Source organism: Macaca mulatta, chromosome 19 (assembly GCF_049350105.2).
Source record: "Macaca mulatta isolate MMU2019108-1 chromosome 19, T2T-MMU8v2.0, whole genome shotgun sequence".
NCBI lineage: Eukaryota > Metazoa > Chordata > Mammalia > Primates > Cercopithecidae > Macaca > Macaca mulatta.
Genome location: NC_133424.1, coordinates 69,984,295 through 70,006,721, shown reverse-complemented (window position 1 = coordinate 70,006,721; position 22,427 = coordinate 69,984,295). Strand labels below are relative to the sequence as shown.

The following is a 22,427-nucleotide window of genomic DNA, read 5'->3' as shown; positions in this document are numbered from 1 at the left end:
TGCAGGAAAAGCCTCTGTCAGGTCGGGGCTCTCCTTAAAAAGCGCGCCCTTTTGGCTGGGCGCGGTGGCTCACGCCTGTAATCCCAGCACTTTGGGAGGCAGTGGTGGGCGGATCACGAGGTCAGGAGATCAAGACTATCCTGTCTAACACGGTGAAACCCCCTGTCTACTAAAAATACAAAAAGAAGTCGGGCGTGCTGGCAGCCGCCTATAGTCCCAGCTACTCCGAAGGCTGAGGCAGGCAGGAGGGGAGAACTGGCAGTGAAGCCGGGAGGTGGAGCTTGCAGTGAGCTGAGATCGCGCCACTGCACTCCAGCCTGGGCGACAGAGGGAGACTCTGTCTCAAAAAAAAAAAAAAGAAAGAAAAAAAAAAGAAAAAGAAATAAAAAAAAAAAAAAAGACCGCCTTTCTAGGGCAGAGGACGGGGTCTCACCTAGCCTTAGAAACTGTGTTGAGATTCGTGGAGACTAGTGTTTGTAACTAATCACTCAAGAATTTGGAAAAATACTGTTTCAGATTTTGGGGAGCTCAAAGCTAAATAATAGGGAGCTCAAGTTAAAACTATTATTTAGGATTCTCCCAAAGGCTAAAAATCCAAATTACTACACCATTTGATACAGTCGTTCAGTCGCAAAATACCTGCACTGGAAGCAGAGGCTGATAAACGTTAAGTTTCTGAAGGCCCTCAGAAGCATTAGAGTCCCTAAGGCAAATCAAGAAAGTTAGAGATGTGCTCCCCTAAAGCAGGTGTGCAAAGTTGGATCTCTGTGATTCCTACAGAAAACAACTCTCCTGCTCATAGAATCTGTGAAAGGAAAATCTTATGGCCTCAAAATTACTAAGCTAAAGGGAAAAGTCAAGCTGGGAACTGCTCTGGGCAAACTTGCCCCATTCTATTCAAAGTCATCCCTCTCCTCACTGAGATAGAAGCATATTCTGATTGCCTCCTTTGGAAGGACTTATCAGAAACTAAAAATAATGCAACTATTTGTCTCTCTACCTGTCTACCTGTGACCTGGAAGTCCGCGCCCTCCTTCAAGTTGTCCCCGCCTTTCTGGTCGGAACCAATGTACTTCTTACATATATTCACTGATGTCTCATGTCTCCCTAAAAGGTATAAAACCAATCTATACCCCAACCACCTTGGCCACATGTCGTCAGGACTTTCTGAGGCTGTGTCACAGGCATGCTTCCTCAACCTTGGCAAAATAAACTTTTTTTTTTTTTTTTTTTGAGACGGAGTCTTGCTCTTCCTCCAGTCTGGAGTGCAGTGGCGGGTTCTCGGCTCACTGCAAGCTCCGCCCCTCGGGTTCAAGTGATTCTCCTGTGGCAGCCCTCAAGGTAGCTAGCATTACAGGCACCCGCCACCACGCCCAGCTAATTTTTGTATTTTTAGTATAGACTAGGTTTCACCATGTTGGATAGAATTCCTCCATTTCTCCCATCTGCAGGGCACTCACCTGGTCCATCAACTCATCTGAATTATGCCAGCATATTTCCCCCCATGCTCACTGCCTCCTCATTAACCCAGGAGTCTGTTCTCCAGTGTGCAACCAGATAAATCCAATGAAGATCTGGGTTAGACCACCTCTTTCCCCGTCCAAGCATCCCAGCACCTCCAAAACAGATACTCAGCTTTTCAGGCAACCACATTACAGGCCTGAATCTTGACCCTTGGCTTTTTGTTCCTATGAGAAAGAATGGATGCCTGCTGTACATAGGTCCAAACTCAGCCATACCTCAAAGCATTTGCACAGACTGGTTCCTAAAATAGCTTTCTACATCTGTTTCCATTGGAAATAAGAACACTTCCATTAATCCTTGGCTGGCACTCAGGACTCTGAGCTTGGTGTATCCACAGGTTCCCCACTCCCAAGAACTGGGAAAACATCAAGTGAACATTCAAGACACCATAATCTCAGACAACACACAGGTAGTGTCAGGTTCAGGGAGAGACTGGGACACTTTCTCTTTCCCTGTGTTGGCACCATAAGCATTTTCAGTCTTCATATCCCATGAAAATAAGAAGGCAACTGTGACCAGCTCCAGCTGATCAAACCTCCGCTGATCCCTACACAACCATAAAGCCAGGGGCCCTGGGGCTAACTGATTAGCCGATTTCAATTCTCAATGCTCCTTCTTACCATCTGTGACCTTGAATGAAGACTGCACTTCTCCGTGCCTCATTCTCCTCATCATCCTCATTCCAGTCTGTTCTCTGAGAGGCTTTTGGAAACTGTTAAAGTCCTACCAAGGACATAACCCTCTTTCTGTTCACAACCCTCCATACATCCCAGGACACTCAGACTGAAGGCACAACCCCTAAGACAGGTGTGACTCTGGCTCATGTTCAGGTTTTACTAGGGCTTTTCTCTTTTTGAGAGACGGGGTCTCACTATGTTGCCCAGGCTGGTCTTAAGCTTCTGGACTTACATGATCATGACACAACATGGTTAATAGGTTCTGAGAAGTTCATGGCTCAGATGCACCTCTAAGCCTTTGCACCTGTTGGTTCCTCCACCTGTATTAGTCTACCTGGGGCGAAGTCTGTAATACACAGCATTTACCTGACCTAAGTCCCTCAGTGTGGCTGCTGCCATCAACTGTGGGTGGAGCAGGCATCACTCCACGCAGTGCCTGTGAGCCTCAGGCCTGCCACTTGGGAGCAGAGATGACTCCTCCTCTTGTGCCTTCTCAGTCCCAACCGAGTACTCCCTGGCCTGACAAGCATGCCCAGAAAGCCCTCATCCTGGGCCTTGCAACTAGTGCCTTCTGGGAAAAGTATTTCCCAGAGCTCTCAGTCAACAATGGTGGGATCCTCCAAGACCAAGCAGAATGCAGACCATGTGACACTCTGAGGGCTGCTGGAAAGCCCTATTCACACCTCAAGGGAGGAAGGCTATCGATTCTTTGTAAAAGCATCAAATAGGTATCACATCAGACTCTAGAAAGCTCATCCTGCCCCCAGAGAATAAAAATACTATTTGAGATGCTCCTAAACTTTACTTATCTAAGTGGCCATATCATTGGCATCATTCAGACTTACAATGTGTGCACCCAGAGCTGAGAATATTAAGTATTGATTGCTCTTTAAATTCATGTAGACTGAATCATTATAGTCAGTTTTGTCAGTTTCATTGTTTTGTTGGGAACAAAAGAAAATTCTCCATAAGACACAATGACAGGATGCTACAAAAAACAGTGAGAAAACATGAATAAGACCTAATATTTGCTACCATAACAGAGTGGCTATAGTCAAAATAATTTAGTCATACATTTAAAAATAAAAGAGTATAATTGGATTGTTTATAATATGAAGGATAAATGTTGAGGTGATGGAGACCCCATTTACCCTATGTGATTATAACGTATGGCATGGCTACATCAAAGTATCTCATGTAATCTTCAAATACATACACCACTATATACCCACAAAAAATAAAAATAAAGGCCAGACACTGGCTCACGCTTGTAATCCAAACACTTTGGGAGCCCAAGGCGGGCGGATCACCTGAGGTCAGGAGTTTGAGACCAGTCTGGCCAACATGGAGAAACCGCATCTCTACTGAAAGTACAAAATGATCCAGGCGTGGTGGTGCATGCCTCTAATACTAGCTACTTGGGAGGCTGAGGTAGGAGAATCACTTGAACCCTGCAGATGGAGGTCACGGTAAGCTGACATCATGCCATTGCACTCCAGTCTGGGCAACAAGAGCGAGACTCTGTCTCAAAAAATAATAAAAAATAAATAAATTGCTGTCACGGTGGCTTATGCCTGTAATCTCAGCACCTTGGGAGGTGAAGTCAGACAGATCACGAGGTCAGGAGTTGAAGATCAGCCTGACCAATATGGTGAAACCACGTCTCTACTAAATATACAAAAATTAGCCCAGTGTGGTGGCAGGCACCTGCAGTCCCAGCTACTCGAGAGGCTGAGGCAGAAGTATCACCTGAACTCGGGAGGCTGAGGTTGCAATGAGTTGAGATCGCGCCACCGCACTCCAGCCTGGGTGACAGAGCTAGAATCCTTCTCAAAAATAAATAAATAAATAAAATAATAAAGATCTAATGACAGGGAAATAGACAGATGTTGGTACACCCTGAAGCAGGTAGTGAAGCTGGCAGTTGGCCACTGGTTCCCACAGATAATTGCTCTACTGATGCTAGCAAACCCCAGAATTGGGGCTCAATCCAGGAAGGTTCTTGGCTTCATAAAGGAAATAATTCAAGAGCAAGCCAACAGTGTAAAGTGAAGGCAAAGCAAGTTTGTGAGAGCAACAGAGTACAGGAAAATGGCTGCTCCACAGACAGAGCAGGGCTACTCCACAGGCAAAGTAGCACCCGTGGATTGTTGGCTACCTATATTTACAGCTACTCGTTAATTATGTGCTAAATAAGAGGTGGGTTATTCATGAATTTTCTAGAAAAAGGCGGGGGGGGGGGGGGAGTTCCCAGAACCAGGGGTTCCTTCTCTTTTAAATTACATGAGGTAGCTTCTGGGCATTGCCATAGCATTTGTAAACTGTCGTGGTGCTGGTGGGATTGTCTTTTAGCATGCTAATTCATTAGAATGAGCATATAATGAGCAATGAGGGTAACTAGAGTTCATGTTCATTGCAATCTTAGTTTTACTGCTTTCAGCTGGTTTCTTTATTGCATCCTGCTTTGACCAGATCCTGTTTCATCATGAGCAGGGTCATGACCAGTGCTTAGAAAATAAGTCCTGATGATCTATGTCACTATGAGGATCACTATGTCAATATGTTTCTTAATCCACATGCTAAGGTGTACTCAATTTCCTTATCACATTGGCATCTGTCTCAAAGGAAGAGCAACTTAACCAATGCCACTGTGGTACACATCAGTGGCTACAACTTTCACAATTACTGCACAGGTTAAAAAAAGGCCATCTGAATGACAACATAAACACGGCATCTGAGCTCCAAAATTTCATCTACTTACAAGAAAGTTGTTATTATTTTCCAGTGATTGCAGGAATAGTTTCACATTGGGAACTGGGATTATCTCAGAATAAATGTTTTTATTTTATTTTTATTTTTTGAAACAGGGTCTCACTGTGTTGCCCAGGCTGGAGTGCAGTGGTGTGATCTCAGTTCACTGTAACCTCTGCCTCCCAGGTTCAAGTGATTCTCCTGTCTCAGCCTCCAGAGTGAGTAGCTGGGATTAAAAGCATGTGCCATCACCCCTGGCTAAGTTTTGTATTTTTAGTACAGATGGGGATTCACCATGTTGGCCAGGTTGGTCTCAAACTCCTTACCTCAAGTGAACCGCCCACCTGGGCCTCCCAAAGTGCTGGGATTACATGTGTGAGCCACCACGCCTGGCCTCAGAATCAATTACAGATGCGGTGGCTCATAGTTCAGGCCTGTAATCCCAGCACTTTGGGAGGCCAAGGCAGGCAGATCACTTGAGGCCAGGAGTTTGAGATGAACCTAACACGGCGAAACCCCATCTCTACTAAAAATTCAAAAAACAGCCGGGCATGGTGGCTCACACATGTAATCCCAGCTACGTGGGAGGCTGAGGTGGGAGAATTGCTTGAACCTGGGAGGTGGAGGTTGCAATCAGCCAAAATCACACCACTGCACTCCAATCTGGTCGACAGAGTCTTTAAAAAAAAAAAAAAAAGTAAGCAGCAACTCAAATATCCATAAATGGATGAATGAATGAATGAATATACAATGACATTTCATGGCAGACTATACTTCTCAGCAATATAAAACAAATGAACAACTCATATATCTACATTGACATCAAAATAAGCATGATGCAGGAGAGCACCCAGGGAGTATAAGAGGAAACACTTTATTACATCAGTCAGAAAATTCCAGAAAATGGAAAGTTCTCTATTATATAGCAAAGTAAATCAATGGTTGTTTGGAAAGCAGAGAGAAAAACTTTATAAAGGCTCCAGGTAAATACAAAGGTGATAGATTAGATAAATTCATTATTGTGACTCTGATGATAGTTTCATGGGATTATAAGAAAATTCAAGACTTATCCTACAACTCAAATATGCATATTTTATTGGATGTCATTTATATCTTTATTTTATTTTTGAGACAGGGTCTCACTCTGTTGCCCAGGCTGAACTGCAGCATTGGGATCTTGGTTCACTGTAACCTCTGCCGCCCAGGCTCAAGCAATCCTCCCATGTAGCTAGGACTAAGGTACATGACACCATGCCTGGCTATTTTTCCTAGAGACAAGGTTTTGCCATGTTCCCCATGCTGGTCTCAACTTCCTGGGCTCAAGGAATCTGTCTCCCTCAGCCTCCCATAGTGCTGGGAATACAGGCATGAGCCATGACGCTCGGCCTATACCTTATTACAGCTTTTATCATATAAGAGAAAAATACAGATTTGCCACTATTTTTGGTGACAGGTTTGGCAATTCTATATTGACACTACCAATTCTTCTCATGCCCTAAGTGGGGAAACTAGCCTCCATAGAAGCAAATATTGATGTAACAAGAAGGTTATTTCTACCTGATTAAACTGGATCAGGCTGGTCACAAAGCTACATCACTGAACTGAGTTCTTTTTCCCTATCCTGTTCCTCCTGTTAATACAAGAGTTACTTTAAGGTGACCAGCCCAAAAGGTCACATGAATCCACAAAACCTTTAGATTATTTCCTCTGATCAAAGCTTAGCTACCCAACATTCATCATTATGGAAGTCCTGAGAGAATTTCTGTATCTGCTTATCCATCACAGACATAGTGACTGCATAACTGTGGACACTCCTTTAAAAGCCATACATTTCAGCCGAACACAGTGGCCCACACCTGTAATCCCAGCACTTTGGAAGGCAGAGGTGAGCAGATCACCTGAGCTCAATAGTTGAATTTGAGACCAGCCTGTGTAACATGGTGAAACTCATCTCTACTAAAAATACAAAACATTAGCTGGGTGTGGTGGCACGCACCTGTCATTCTAGCTACTTGGGTGACTAAGGTGAGAGAATCGCTTGAACCCAGAAGGCACAGGTTGCAGTGAGCCAAGATGGCGGAACTGCACTCCAGTCTGGGTGACAGAGTGAGACTGTATCTCAAAAAAAAAAAAAAGGTGCATTTCAAAAACTTTGTTGCTGTCCCCTCTGCTGACTATAAATGCAGTAACTAAGTAACCATAAAATTATAATTTCACCCTGTAACCTTACAACCTGTGATGTTGCCCTATAGATTTCTGGATATCAGGGCACATGTGTGCCTTGTAAGATCTGCTGAACAGAGTTCCTTCAACAGTATTGAGCACAATGCAATATACCTCATAAGATAAAATTTTGTCGTGTTAAAAAAAAATCACCAATCTTTCAGTGTGGTATTGACATTAAAATAAAAAAACCACCAGAGGTTGTTATATAAAAACTGTCCTGTACCCAGCTGACCTATGAACCCACAATCTGTAGTATCCATGCTACAGATAAAAGACCACAAAGCCCTGAAGTCGTCCTTTGGAGGCCTTGGGCAGCTATGCAAAAAGGCCACAAGTGGAGAAAGCTACATTCTGCATTCATGCAGTCCCCTGAGCCACATAGTTTAGCTATGCTGTCCTTCAAGGTAGCAGGACCCAGGCCAGAGTGCAGTGGCGTGATCTCGGCTCGCTTCAACCTCCACCTCCCAGGGTTCAAGCAATTCTCCTGCCTCAGTCTCCTGAGTAGCTGGGACTACAGGTGTGCCACAATGCCTGGTTAATTTTTGTATTTTTCGAAGAGACAGGGTTTTCCCATATTGCCCAGGCTGGTCTCGAACTCCTGACCTTGTGATCCACCCACCTTGGCCTCCCAAAGTGCTGGGATTATGGGCATGAGCTACCGCGCTCAACCGAAATAGTCTATCTTTTCAAGTCAGTACAAGAGTCCTATGTGACAAAAATGGAGAAGGTCCATGGTGTAACTTAACAGAAAGAAATGAAAAAGCAAGAAGTGCTGAGGCTACTCAACAAATCCTTCTGTGACTAGATCAGGAATTAAAAATTAAAGAAATAAAAAAGCCCCAGCATGCTGACTCACACCATGCCTATAATACCAACACTTTGGGAAGCCAGGCAGAAGGATCACTCAAGATCAGCAGTTTGAGACCAGCCTGTGCAACACAGCAAGACCCTGTCTCTACAAAAAATATAAATTTAAAAACTTTGAAAAAAAGGCTGGGAGCAGTGACTCACACCTGTAATCCCAGCACTTTGGGAGGCCGAGGTGGACAGATCGCGAGGTTAGGAGTTCGAGACCAGCCTGGGCAATATGGGAAAACCCTGTCTCTTCGAAAAATACAAAAATTAACCAACATAGTGAAACCCCGTCTCTACTAAAAATACAAAAATTAGCTGGGCGTGGTGGTGGGTGCCTGTAATCCCAGTTACTCAGGACGCTGAGACAGGAGAATCACTTGAACCTGGGAGGCAGAGGTTGCAGTGAGCCGGGATCACACCACTGCACTCCAGCCTGGGCGACAGTGAGACTTTGTCTCAAAAACAAACAAACAAACAAAAAAACCAAAAAACGAACAAACAAACAAACAAAAAAACTTAAAAATTCCTCGCGAATGGGATACAATACAATTCCTCGTGAATGGGATACAATACAATTCCTCGTGAATGGGTACTTCTAGAATACGAAATAGGTGAATGATGCAATGTGGGCACCTACCAAGTAGCTGAGGTGTAATGGCTTTTGCCAGAGAAGTGGCAGTCACATAAATCTAGCAAGGTAACAGGGCATACTAAAAAATATAGTACAGATGCCACATGCCTGGAGTTTTTTCAATCTGGGCACATGGCACCCTCAAAGGATCTCCTCTCATGTTACACAGAAAAGCATAACTGGCAGAGCACTGGCTCAAACCTAGAATCTCAGCACTTTGGGAAGCGGAGGTGTACAGATTGCTTGACCTCAGGAGTTCAATTCTGGCCTGGGAAACACGGTAAAACCCCATCTCTACTAATACAAGAAAAGAGCCAGGCATGGTGGTGCACGCCTGTGGACCCAGCTACATGGAGACTAAGATTGGAGGATCACTTGAGCCTAGGGGGCGGAGGATGCAGTGAGCTATGATCGCAGCACTGCACTCCAGCATGGGTGATGGAGTGAGACCCTCTCCAAAAAAATGAAAAAATAACATTCCCTATACATCTACAGTGTTTTTCTCATCTCAGTGTTCTAGGATCCAATGAGAAGGCACAATGCTTTTTTGCAAACATTACACTCAAAAGGCATTTCCATAGTGACAGCTCTCCTGTGAGTTATGAAGCCAGACTTCTGGATAAATGTCCTATATTTGTCACACTAGTAAGGCCTTCATTCAGTGTTAAATATAACCCTGAAGGAATACAGAGGTGTGGCTACAAAACTGCTGAATTTATTTTACTTGTAAGGACTCTTCTCTAGTGTGAACTCTCCAATGTCCAAGGAGAGCAGACCTTCGGGTAAACATTTTCCACATTTGCTGCAATCACAAGATCTTACTCAGGTGTGTGCTCTCCTGTATTTACTGAGACCGGGCTCACTGCACTCATAAGGCCTTTCTTTCATGAACTCTCTGATGGTAACGAAGTGAAGAGCTTTTTCTAAATTTCTTTTCACATTCACTACACCCGTAAGGCTTTTCTCCAGTGTGAACTCTCCTGTGATTAGTGAGACTGGAGCTTTCAGCAAAAGATTTCCCACATTCACTGCACTCATAAGGCTTCTGACCAGTGTGAACTCTCTTATGAACATGGAACGTAGAGCTGTGGGTAAATGACTTCCCGCAATCATTGCATTCATATGGCCTTTCTCCAGTGTGAACCCTCTGGTGTGCAATGAGTTGGTACTTGTGCCTAAAAAATTTCTGACAAGCCTCACACGCATAGGGCTTTTCTCCACCGTGAATTCTCTGGTGTGCAAGGAGGTGAGACTTCCTCTTAAATAATGTTCCATATTCCCTACACACAGAAGGCCTTTTTCTAATATGACCAAGCTTGTGTTGAATGAGGTTACTCTTGTGATTAAAACACCTCCCACATTCTCCACACTTACAAGGTCTTTCGGTGAACTCGCTGATGACTCCTAAGGTGCCCTTTTTCATTGTAAGATTTCCCACATTCTCCACACTCATAAGGTCTTTCTCCAGTGTGAATGCGCTGATGGCTCCTGAGGTGCCCCTTTGAAATATAAGATTTCCCACATTCTCCACACTGGTAAGGTCTTACTTCAGCGTGAATGCGCTGATGGTAAGCAAGGCTGCGCTTCTGACTAAAAGATTTCTCACATTCTCCACACTCGTAAGGTCTCTCTCCAGTGTGAAGGCGTTGATGGTTCCTAAGGTTCTGGTTTGAACTAAGAGATTTCAAACATTCTCCACACTCAAAAGGTCTTTCTTCAGCGTGAACTGGTTGATGACGTCTAAGATATACTTCTAAGCTAAAGTATTTCCCACATTATTCACACCCATAAGGTTTTTCTCCAGTGTGAAATCGCTGATGTTGAATGAGGCTGCTCTTTTGACTAAAAGATTTCCCACATTCTCCACATTCATAAAGTCTTATTCCAGTGTGAACTCTCTGATTACTGAAGCTAATACATTTGCTAAAGGACTTCCCACATTCTCCACATTCATAATGTTTTTCAGCGTGAACTCTCTGATGATTACTGAAGCTATCATATTTGCTAAAGGATTTCCCACATTCTCTACATTCATAAGGTCTTTTTCTAGTGCGAACTCTCTGATGATTATTGAAGCTAACATATTTGCTAAAGGATTTCCCACATTCTACACACTCATAATGTTTTTCTTCAGTGTGAACTCTCTGATGATTACTGAAGCTATCATATTTGCTAAAGGATTGCCCACATTCTCCACATTCATAAGGTCTTTTTCTAGTGTGAACACTCTGATGATTACTGAAACTAACATATTTGCTAAAGGATTTCCCACATTCTCCACACTCATAATGTTTTTTTTCAGTGTGAACTTTCTGATGATTACTGAAGCTATCATATTTGCTAAAGGATTTCCCACATAAGGGAGACACAAACTCGGTTTTACTGTTTGACTTCTCCCCAGTGTGAATGGCCTCCTGTTGAAGCAATACTGAAATGGGCAAAAAGTCCTTCCCACTCTGACTGAAGACAGATGACTCCCCTGACACATGGAACTTATACCTCTTCACAAACAACACTTCCTCAACACTGCCTCTGAAGGGTTTCTCTCCAATGTACTCATTGTGGTGTTGATGAAAGTTTCCACTGTCATACAATTTGTTCCCCCAGGCCTCACAGCTGTGCAGTTTCTGCTTGGGATGTGTTCCCTGATGATCTCCCACGTGCAGAATGTCTCCTAAGATAGGGCCACACATCTCACAGGGGTGGACTTTCTTAAGAGACACACCTGCCATAGAAATCCTGATCTGAGTCTCTCTTTGTATATAAATACTCTGCTTAGAAGGTCCCTCCTCATCTTCCACTCCACACCAACAACCTGAAAGCAAGAAAATGCTGGTGAAGTGCATGTTAACTCTGCTGGGAAGGCACAGACCACCCACAAGTGTATCTGACAAATTGAGGAATTACTCCAAGGAAATACTTGGAGGAACAGAACATTGGCTTCAGGTGGAACATGGTGCTATTTATTATTACTGGACTCTAAAGGTCACAGAATGTAGGAGGCCTCATGACGTAAAGGACACAACCAGGTATGTAACACAGGGAGTAAAGGCAGGGTCCACAATTCCTGCATCTGCAAACCACTCATCTGCAGAACTTTACATCCTCATGACATGTGAGTGCTATAGAGAGGGATTTGTCCAGGCCAAGGAAAACGAGCACAACACAGCAGCTACTGCTGGAGGACAGTTTGTAACAAAGTATATATATTTGCTAACACAAATCTCTATGTGAATACTGGAGAACACTGTAGATGGCGACTTAAGTAAAACAGATGAGATTTGGGGTCCAGAGATGTGAAGATTAGACAGGAGAATGGATATTAGGGTACGAGTTCATGTACAAGTAGGTCAAGCGTTAAAAAAAGAGTAGAAGTGATAAGGTAGACAAGTGACAAGTGTGATGCTCTCAAGAATGAGGAAGAAAAGACGAATTATGTGTGCCTACTTCTCTTGCCACAGAAATACTACTAAAATAGAATACATTGCTGGTATGCTTTCAATAAAGCCCTGACTCCATGACCTCCTCCAGGATAACATTTTTTTTTTTTTTTTTGAGACGGAGTCTCGCTCTGTCACCCAGGCTGGAGTGCAGTGATGCTATCTGGGCTCACCACAACCTCTGCATCCCTGGTTCAAGCAATTCTCTGCCTCAGCCTCCCAAGTAGCTGGGATTACAGGCACGTGCCATCACGCTCGACTAATTTTTGTACTTTTAGTAGAGACAGGGTTTCACCATCTTGGCCAGGCTGGTCTTGAACTCCTGACCTCATGATCCACCTGCCTGGGCCTCCCAAAGTGCTGGGATTACAGGCGTGAACCACCGTCCCCAGCCCAGGGTGCCAGTCCTGAGGGACTCATTCCTTCTGAGCCCATTATGCTGAGGCTGAATTCATTTGCATCTTCTGCAGCATGGAGGACTGTGCATCCCACCACAATGATGACCAAATACATGGGAAATGAATAACGTACAAACTAAGGGAAAGACAGAACAAGGGAACAGCCAGCATTGTCTCAGAACAATTCAGCCCATGAAAGCCCACAAGACAAAAAAAACTGAGTATTGCAAGGAGAATTTCTAAAGAAGGTCTTACAAGAACAGCCTCTGGTCTATGTAGGCAGTGATGTAGTCTGTGAAGGCAATTCCCACCACAGGAAGGCATAAGAAAATAGCAGCTAGAGAAAGGAAGTAGACTCTGGGTACACAGGAACCTGAAATCTGGACAAGGACACCCAAACATCCACAGGACTAACAAGGTGGGCTTCTGACTATGAATCCCTCCCTGGGAGCCTGCAGTAAAGCAGGTGTTGGGGCTGCTCCAAGAAAGGAGCAGGGCAGTATGGACACCTCAGTTCTACCAACCAAGAACCTACCCACAGAACTGAAGCAGGAAGCTGTGTCCATGCTCCTGACATGAGAAAGTCTTGCCAATGGGGAAAGAGGGGGGAAAGCAGAGACTAGCTCGGGTCACAGGGTAATTGTGAGCAACTTACCCAGGGAGGATATAAGTGCCAGGTTCTCCAGGGTCACATCACGGTACAGGCATCTCTGAGCCTCACTAAGGAGATTCCATTCCTCCCGGGTAAATTTCACAGCCATGTCTTCAAAAGTCACTGTGCCCTGTTATGATGTTGACAGATGGAACTACAAACGGCCCCTATGCTGAGGTACCACAATCCCTCTCTCCCACACATCTACTCTTGCACGTCCTCCTCAAGGTCCTCAAACATAGGAGAAACTAGGCCCACTGGTCATGGGGTACAGCCACCAACAATAATTAGTTGAACAGATAGGTATCTGTGCAGTGGCTGTGACGTAAGCGTCCACCCCCTCCTGACAGGCACTTCCCCCAGTATGGCCAAGGTCACGGAGAGCCCAAAGTGGCACCTTCAGCACATCAGACATACCCTCTCTGAGTCCATCCCCAGCTCACTGCCACACACCACTGGCCTCTCTCTGGCCTTTAAACAACTTAAAGTATCTTTTTTTGCTTCTTTGTTTGAGACGGAGTCTCGCTCTGCCGCCAGGCTGGAGTGCAGTGGCACGATCTTGGCTCACTTCAACCTCTGCCTCCTGGGTTCCAGTGATTCTTCTGCCTCAGCCTCCTAAGTAGCTGGGACTACATAGGTGCTCGCCATCACTTCTGGCTAATTTTTGTATTTTTAGTCGAGACGAGGTTTCATCATGTTGGCCAGGATGGTCTTGATGTCTTAACCTCGTGATCCATCTGCCTCAGCCTCCCAAAGTACTGGGATCACAGGCGTGAGCCACTGCGCCCGGCCACAATTTAAAGTATCTTTTTTTTTTGTTTTTTGTTTTTGTTTGTTTTTTGAGACGGAGTCTCACTCTGTCGCCCAGGCTGGAGTGCGGTGGCGTGATCTGGGCTCACTGCAAGCTCCGCCTCCCAGGTTCAGCCATTCTCCTGCCTCAGCCTCCCAAGTAGCTGGGACTATAGGCGCCCACCACGCCCAGTTAATTTTTTGTATTTTTAGTAGAGATGGGGTTTCACCGTGTTAGCCAGGATGGTCTCGATCTCCTGACCTCGTGATCCGCCCGTCTCGGCCTCCCAAAGTGCTGGGATTACAGGCATGAGCCACCGCACCCGGCCTTTTTTTTTCTTTTCTTTTCTTTTTTTTTGAGATGGAGTCTTGCTCTGTTGCCCAAGTGGGAGTGCAACGGCACGATCTAGGCTCACAGCAACCTCTGCCTCCTGGGTTCTCCTGAGGATTCTCCTGCCTCAGCCTCCTGAACAGCTGGGATTACAGGCGTGCACCACCACATGCGGCTAATTCTTGTATTTTTAGTAGAGATAGGATTTCATCATGTTACCCAGGCTGGTCTCGAAATCCTGACTTTGTGATCCACCCACCTCAGCTTCCAAAAGTGCTGGGACTACAGGAGTGAGGCACAATGCCCGGCCAACTTAAAATATCTTAATTCCGCCGGGCGCGGTGGCTCAAGCCTGTAATCCCAGCACTTTGGGAGGCCGAGACGGGCGGATCACGAGGTCAGGAGATCGAGACCATCCTGGCTACTACGATGAAACCCTGTCTCTACTAAAAAATACAAAAAACTAGCCGGGCGAGGTGGCGGGCGCCTGTAGTCCCAGCTACTTGGGAGGCTGAGACAGGAGAACGGCGTGAACCCGGGAGGCGGAGCTTGCAGTGAGCTAAGATCAGGTCACTGCATTCCAGCCTGGGCGACAGAGCGAGACTCCGTCTCAAAAAAAAAAAAAAAAAAAAAAATCTTAATTCCCTCCTTTGTCTTCTACTAGTGTCGGTTGAAATCTCCCCCTAGTGTTACAATGTTGGTAAAAGAAATGACATCTGATATTCTACAGATGTCATCAAGATCAGTTTCCAAATCAAATGTATGGAGCCAGGCGCAGTGGCTCACACCTGTCATTCCAGAGCGTTGGGAGGCTGAGCCAGGTGGATCGCCTGAGGTCAGGAGTTTGAGAGCAGCCTGGCCAACATACTGAAACCGTGTCTCTACTAAAAATACAAAAAACTAGGCCAGTCACAGTGGCTCTCACCTGTAATCCCAGCGCTTTGGGAGGCTGAGGCGGGCGGATCACGAGGTCAAGAGATGGAGACCATCCTGCCTAACATGGTGAAACCCTGTCTCTACTAAAAATACAAAAAATTAGCTGGGCGTGGTGGCGGGTCCCTGTAGTCCCAGCTACTCAGGAGGCTGAGGCAGGAGAACGGTGTGGACCTGGGAGGCGGAGCTTGCTGTGAGCCGAAATCACACTACTGCACTCCAGCCTGGGCGACAGAGTGAGACTCCGTCTCAAAAAATAATACTAAAACAACAAAACAAAACAAAACAAAACTAGCTGAGCATGGTGGTGGGCGCCTGTGATCCCAGCTACTCGGAAGGCTGAGGCAGGAGAATTGCTTGAACCTGTAAGGTGGAGGTTGCAGTGATCCAAGATCATACCATTGCACTCCAGCCTGGGCAACAAGGGCAATACACTGTCTCAAAAATAATAATAATAATAATAAAAACATCAAATATATTAACAGCCTGATAAGAGGGACACCACTCACTACAGAGAGTCACATGGGGGTTGCATTGTGGATAAGAGAGAGCAACCACAGCATGCAAGCTTTGTAAAGATGAAGAGTTTAACAGCCTGATTCCCTCAGGAGGATGCCACTGACTTATTTGAATAACTCTGGATATAGAAATGGAATTGAAACTCACTACAAAGTATAACAGGAACTTTGCCTGGTCCCATTGATGGAAAGGTTTCAGAGGCTAGGATACATTACTTTGGTTTTCTTGAGACAGAGTCTCACTCTATCACCCAGGCTGGAATGCAGTGGTGCAATCTCGGCCCACTGCAACCTCTGCCTCCTGGGTTCAAGCAATTCTCCTGCCTCAGCTCCTGAGTAGCTGGGATTACAGGTGTGTACCACCACGCCTGTTTAATTTTTGTATTTTTAGTATAGATGGCGTTTCACCATATCGGGCAGGCTAGTTTCAAGCTCCTAACGTCAAATGATCCACCCGTCTCGGCCCCCTAAAGTGCTGGGATTATAGGTATACACAGGAGCCACTGCGCCCGTTCAGATAGATTACTTAAGACAGTGAAGTGGTCAGTCATGGTGTCTCATACCTGCTATGCCAGCACTGTGGGAGGCCGAAGTGGAAGGACTGTTTGATCCCAGGAGTTCAAGAATAGCCTGGACAACATGGCAAGACCCTGTTTCTAATACCTACATGAGAGAAAAAATTTTAAATATATAAAAAGAGAGTTGGCCGGGCGCGGTGGCTCACGCCTGTAATCCCAGCACTTTGGGAGGCCGAGGCGGGCGGATCACAAGGTCAGGAGATCGAGACCACGGTGAAACCCCGTCTCTACTAAAAATACAAAAAATTAGCCGGGCGCGGTTGTGGGCACCTGTAGTCCCAGCTACTCGGGAGGCTGAGGCAGGAGAATGGCGTGAACCCGGGAGGCGGAGCTTGCAGTGAGCCGAGATCGCGCCACTACACTCCAGCCTGGGCAACAGAGCGAGACTCCGTCTAAAAAAAAAAAAAAAAAAAAAAAAAAACAAACAAACACAAAAAGAGAGTTAAGTGGGAAAGAAACTTGCACTCAGGTCATTTGTGGTCGTACCAATATCACCAGGCATGCAGGTGGCAAATCACATTGGGCCTTCATTTTTGGCCTTACACCACATCATGGTTGACACTATCCAGAGTGTGTATGACCCATTCAAACCAATCCACTATTACCACAGAATTGCAATTCTATTGGATCCTAAAAGGAGTGGTGGTCTCAAGTAATTCTACGAAGGCCTCCTTGCACCGTTCCACAGCAACACAGAACCATGTGTGGCTTCAGCTATTCGTGACCCTATTCCACTTCTGTGCTTCACTTGCCAACCCCTCGACAATGATGACCTTTCCCTCAATTCCTCCTGTACTTCTGCCTGCATCTCATGTCTATTATCTCCATGGAAGTCCGCACCATGACGAGCTATGCCGTCTGATACACCCGACATTGTCACTTACCTCCCTCTCCTGTGTGAATGCATAACACAGGTTATGAATGACAATCATGTCACCCAAGGACCCAGGCAAAACATCCAGTCCTCATCCTCCAACCATTCCTTTCTGGCCCCCTGAAACATTTACTACCTTATTCTGAAGTGTGCCCTCCAAAACGAGACCCGTGGCTAACTCACCTTAGCCCACACATTAGCTATCATATACCGGATGTCTCCAATATCAATTATTTCCCAGATATCCCAACCTATGTGAATAAGCATCTCAGACTCTTAGCATGGTGAAAACAACCCTCCTTATATCCGCAAAGAATATTATGCCTAATCTCAACTTGCTCATCTCAGCTGATACAGCTTCTATCACTGCTGTTGCTAAGACCAAAAACCCTAGGGTCGTCGGGCACAGTGGCTCAAGCCTGTAATCCCAGCACTGTGGAAGGATGAGGTGGGTGGATCACCTGAGGTCAGGAGTTCAAGACCAGCCTGACCAATATAGTGAAACCCCATCTCTACTAAAATTACAAAAATTAGCCAGGCGTGATGGCATATGCCTGTAGTCCTCGCTACCCAGGAGGCTGAGGCAGGAGAAGTGTTTGAACCCAGGAGGCACAGGTTACAGTAAGCAGAGATCGCGCCACTGTACTCCAGCCTGGTGACAGAGGGAGACTCCATCTGAAAAAAACAAAAAACAAAAAAAACCCCAGCATCATACCTGAAACCCTCTTGCATGTCCTTACCGACCACATTACAAAATCTAGCTACTCCTTTACCAAACGTAAATCACAATTCAACATCAGTGAGGTCACACCGGAGAAAGGCCTTATGAGTGCAGGGAGTGTGGGAAATCATTTAGATACAGATCACACCTCACTGAACATCCGGGACTTCACAATGGGGAAAGACCTTACAATTGTAAGGTCCTGACCTTGTGATCTGCCCACTTCCGCCTCCCAAAGTTCTGGGATTACAGGTGTGAGCCACCGCAGCCAGCCAAAAAAAAAAGTCAGGGCACAGTGGCTCACACCTCCAACCCCAGCACTCTGGGCTGAGGTGAGAGGATCACGAGGTTAAGAGCTCCAGACTATCCTAGCCAACATGGTGAAACCCCGTCTCTACTAAAAATACAAAAATTAGTTGGGCATGGTGGTGCAGGCCTGTAATACCACCTACTGGGGAGGCTGAGGCAGGAGAATCGTTTGAACCCGGAAGGCCCAAGTTGCAGTGAGCCAAGATTGCACCACTGCAATCCAGCCTGGGTGACAGAACGAGACTCCATCTCAAAGCGAAGTCTCTTAAGACCAAGGAGAGCCAGGTGCGCTGGCTCATGCCTGTAATTCCAGCACTTTGGGAGGCCGAGGCGGGCAGATCACAAGGTCAGGAGATCGAGACCATCCTGGCTAACACGGTGAAACCCCGTCTCTACTAAAAATACAAAAAACTAGCCGGGCATGGTGGCGGGCGCCTGTAGTCCCAACCCCTCGGGAGGCTGAGGCAGGAGAATGGCATGAACCTGGGGGGCAGAGTTTGCAGTGAGCCGAGATTGCGCCACTGCGCTCCAGCCTGGGCGACAGAGCGAGACTCCGTCTCAAAAAGTAATAATAATAATAATAATAATTATTATTATTATTATATTATATATATATAATTATTATTATTATTATTTCCCACATTCCCTACAATTGTAAGGTCTTTCCCCAGTGTGAAGTCTCTGGTGTTCAGTGAGGTGGGATCTGTATCTAAATGATTTCCCACACTCCCTGCACTCATAAGGCCTTTCTCCGGTGTGACCTCACTGATGTTGAATGAGGTTATTCTTTTGACCAAAAGATTTTCCACATTCTCCACACTCATAAGGCCTTTCTCCAGTGTGAACACGTTGATGGTTAATAAGGCTGCCCTTCTGACTGAGGTACCGCAATCCACCTCTCCCACACACCCATCCTTGCCCATCCTCCTCCCAAGGTCCCCAGCAGAGTTGAAACTGTGTCTGCTGGTGCCTTTGTCTCTTCATGGGCTCCCTGGTCAATTGCCATCAGCAATAAACAGTAAGGGGACAAATAGGTATCCATGCTGAGGTCCGGACATAAAAAGGTCCACCCCCTTCTGAAAAGCGATATCCAAGCTCAGGGAAAGCCCAGGGCAGCTGCCTGCGCCCATCGGACAAACTTGCTCTCTAAGTATATATCATTCTTTATACTGCACAGACACATGCCCATGGCCACCCCCACCTGAGTTTTCCCTACCATCAGCCCCTCTCTGGCATCCCCACAAGTAAAAGTTTGTATTTTGGGGTTTTTGAGACATAGTCTAGCTCTGTCACCCAGGCTGGAGTGCAGTGGCGCGATGTTGGCTCACTGCAGCCTCTGCCTCCCAGGTTCAAGTGATTCTCAAACCTCAGCCTCCTGAGTAGCCGGGACTACAGCCGCGCACCACTACATCTGGTTCATTTTCTTATTTTTTTACTAGAGACAAGGTTTCACCATGTTGGCCAGGCTGGTCTTTAACTCCTGGCCTCAAGTGGTCTACCCGCCTTGGCCTCCCAAAGTGCTGAGGTTACAGGTGTGGGCCACCGTGCCCAGCCCCCACAAATAAAATTATTTTGTAAGATGAAGAGGGCATAATGGTCCATGATTCCCTTGGAAATATGCAATGGTTTGTTTCCATAACTCTGCTGGTAGGGATGGAATTGAAACCCACTACAAAGTATAACAACCTGGGACCTGAAGGGGGTCTGCCCCTCCACACCTGTGGGTATTTCTCACAAGGTGGAGACAAGAGACTGATAAAAGAAATAAGACACAGAGACAAAGTATAGAGGAAGAAAAGTGGGCCCAGGGGACTGGCGCTCAGGAAGTGAGGACATGCACCGGAACTGGTCTCTGAGTTCCCTCGGTATTTATTGATCACGATCACTAGCTCTACTATATCGGCGAGAGGGATGTGGCAGGACTATAGGGTAATGGTGGGGAGAGGGTCAGCAGGAAAACGTGAGCAAAGGACTGTGTGTCATAAATAAGTTTAAGGACAGGTGCTGTGTCTGGATGTGTACGTAGGCCAGATTTATGTCTGACTTTACACAAACATCTCAGTGTGGTAAACAGCAGTACTGCTGCCAGCATGTCTCACCTCCAGCCATAAGGTGGCTTTCTCCTATCTCCATAAATAGAATATACGAGTGGGTTTTACACCGAGACATTCCATTCCCAGGGATGAGCAGGAGACACATGCCTTCCTCTTATCTCAACTGCAAAGAGGCCTTCCTTGTTGGGGTCCGTGCCGGGGGTGGTGGAGAATGAAAGAACACACAAAAGACAAAGACACACAGAGAACATGGCGGCCGCGCTCAGAGCCTCCGCCTCACTTTATTTATACTCCATAAACCCCACGTCAGCAGAAAGAATGCAATGCAAAACAAACTTTCTTTTCCCAGATGTAACCTTCTACTCAGTTCTTTGTTTCTATGCTCTTCCTTATCTGCCCGCCTTCTTGGCGCCTACGGGAGTTCATTAAAAGTTCAATTGGAGATACTGTCCTTGAGCCCTATCTATTCTCAGCATACTGTTTTCAAAGGCCCCTGCATTCCTCTTTCACTAATCCTCCTCAGCACAGACCCTTTATGGGTGTCGGGCTGGGGGATAGTAAGATGTTTCCCTTCCCATGAAGTCATATCTCAGACTGTCTCAGTGGGGGGAAACCTTGGACAATACCTAGGCTTTCTTGGGCAGATGTCCCTGCGGCCTTCCACAGTGCATTGTGTCCCTGGGTACTTGAGACTGGAGAATGGCGATGACTTTTACCAAGCATACTGCCTGCAAACACATTTTTACCAAGGCACATCCTGCACAGCCCTAAATTCAATACAGCACATTTCTGCGAGCACAGGGTTGAGGTTAGGGTTACAGATTAACAGCATCTCAAGGCAGAAGAATTTTTCTTAGTACAGATCTAAATGGAGTTTCTTATGTCTTCCTTTTTCTACATAGACACAGTAACAGTCTGATCTCTCTCTTTCTTTCCCCCACAGGAACCCTGCCTCATCGCCTTGATAAAAAAGGGTAGTTAGGCTAGGATACATTATCCAAGAGAGCAAAGTGGGAATGAGATTTGTACTCACACCTTTTAAGGTTGTCCCACTGTCACAAGGTGTCAAAGTGACACATCATATTGGGCCTTCAATTCTGGCCTTATACCAAAATGTGGATATTATCTAGAGTATGCTTGACAAATACAAATAGGATCCAATATTAACACAGAATTTCCACGGTATCCAAGAGTAGTGGTAATCCCAAATCATCCTGTGAATGTCTCCCTGAGTGACTCCATAGCCACACAGAACCACATGTGGCTTCAGATATCCACGGCCCTATCCCACTTCTGTGCTGCACAAGCTGAGACCTCAGCTGTAGCAACCCTCCTCTGTCCACCTAATGCCGTTTAAAGCCCAGCCCCTGGATTTGTGAACCAAACCAAATCTACTATCACAGATGAGCATATTTTTCACTGCCCATATGCACCAGGCTGAATGAAACTCCCCAGGCACTCCCAAAGTCCTCTAAAAACGTTTGTGAGTCCAGACAGTGATAAATAGTTACAACTTTGGCACCAATGTGTCCTAAATGTCATCTTCCCTGAATTATTACTATGCTTCTGCATACATCTATCTCTTGTCTGTTCTCTCCTTGGATGTCTATGTCCCCTTCCAAACTCTACCGTCTGACACGTCCTGCCATGATGGTCACTCACACCCTCTCAGGTGTTTAGGAAGCCCAATAACATCCCTCGGGGACGTAAGAGATCCACTCCTCAGCCTGTAATCACACCTTTCTGGCCCCTGAAAAGATTTACCACCATAATCGGAAGCATGTCCTCCTAAGTGGGACCCATAACTAACTTACCGTAGTTCACCCATTAGCTTTCATATATCGGACATCTCCAGTATCAACACCCTCCCAGACACCCCATCCTGTATGTCTAGTTATCCCTTTGATGCCACCACTTATTGGCCTCAGATTCTTCATATGGTCAAACAACCCTCTTGATATCCACAGTGAATATTATGTCAATACCAACTTCATCTTAGCTGACACAGCGTCCATGGTTACTGCTGCAAAGATCAAAAGCCTTTGGGCTCATGTCCGATTCCTCTTTCATGTCCTTATCACCAACATTAGAAAACCTATCTGTCGGCCAGGCGCGGTGGCTCAAGCCTGTAATCCCAGCACTTTGGGAGGCCGAGACGGGCGGATC

General features: G+C 45.9%; 1 protein-coding gene, 1 long non-coding RNA gene and 1 pseudogene across 5 annotated transcripts in view; 1 reads left to right on the top strand and 2 right to left on the bottom strand.

Annotated features, from left to right (window-relative positions):
- ZNF587 (zinc finger protein 587) overlaps positions 1-22,427 on the bottom strand; it is a 34,336-nt gene that overhangs the window by 10,479 nt on the left and 1,430 nt on the right. The window contains exon 1 of one of the 3 annotated variants that reach the window (XM_077980178.1): positions 5,518-5,629. The exons of the other annotated variants lie outside the window; for them this stretch is intronic. The gene's annotated coding sequence lies outside the window, so the exon portion shown is untranslated. Of the gene's footprint in view, positions 1-5,517; positions 5,630-22,427 lie in introns of those variants that run through there. 3 annotated transcript variants of the gene reach the window in all.
- LOC100425654 (uncharacterized) lies at positions 9,337-19,285 on the bottom strand (annotated as a pseudogene). Its single transcript, XR_013409771.1, has 4 exons — positions 19,117-19,285; positions 13,158-13,358; positions 10,853-11,479; positions 9,337-10,525 (listed from the first exon to the last, which is right to left on the bottom strand). The product of XR_013409771.1 is annotated as an uncharacterized LOC100425654 (transcript).
- LOC144337135 (uncharacterized) lies at positions 14,272-19,451 on the top strand. The gene is made up of 3 exons (XR_013409805.1): positions 14,272-14,615; positions 17,587-17,981; positions 18,988-19,451. It is a non-coding gene; the product is annotated as an uncharacterized LOC144337135 (long non-coding RNA).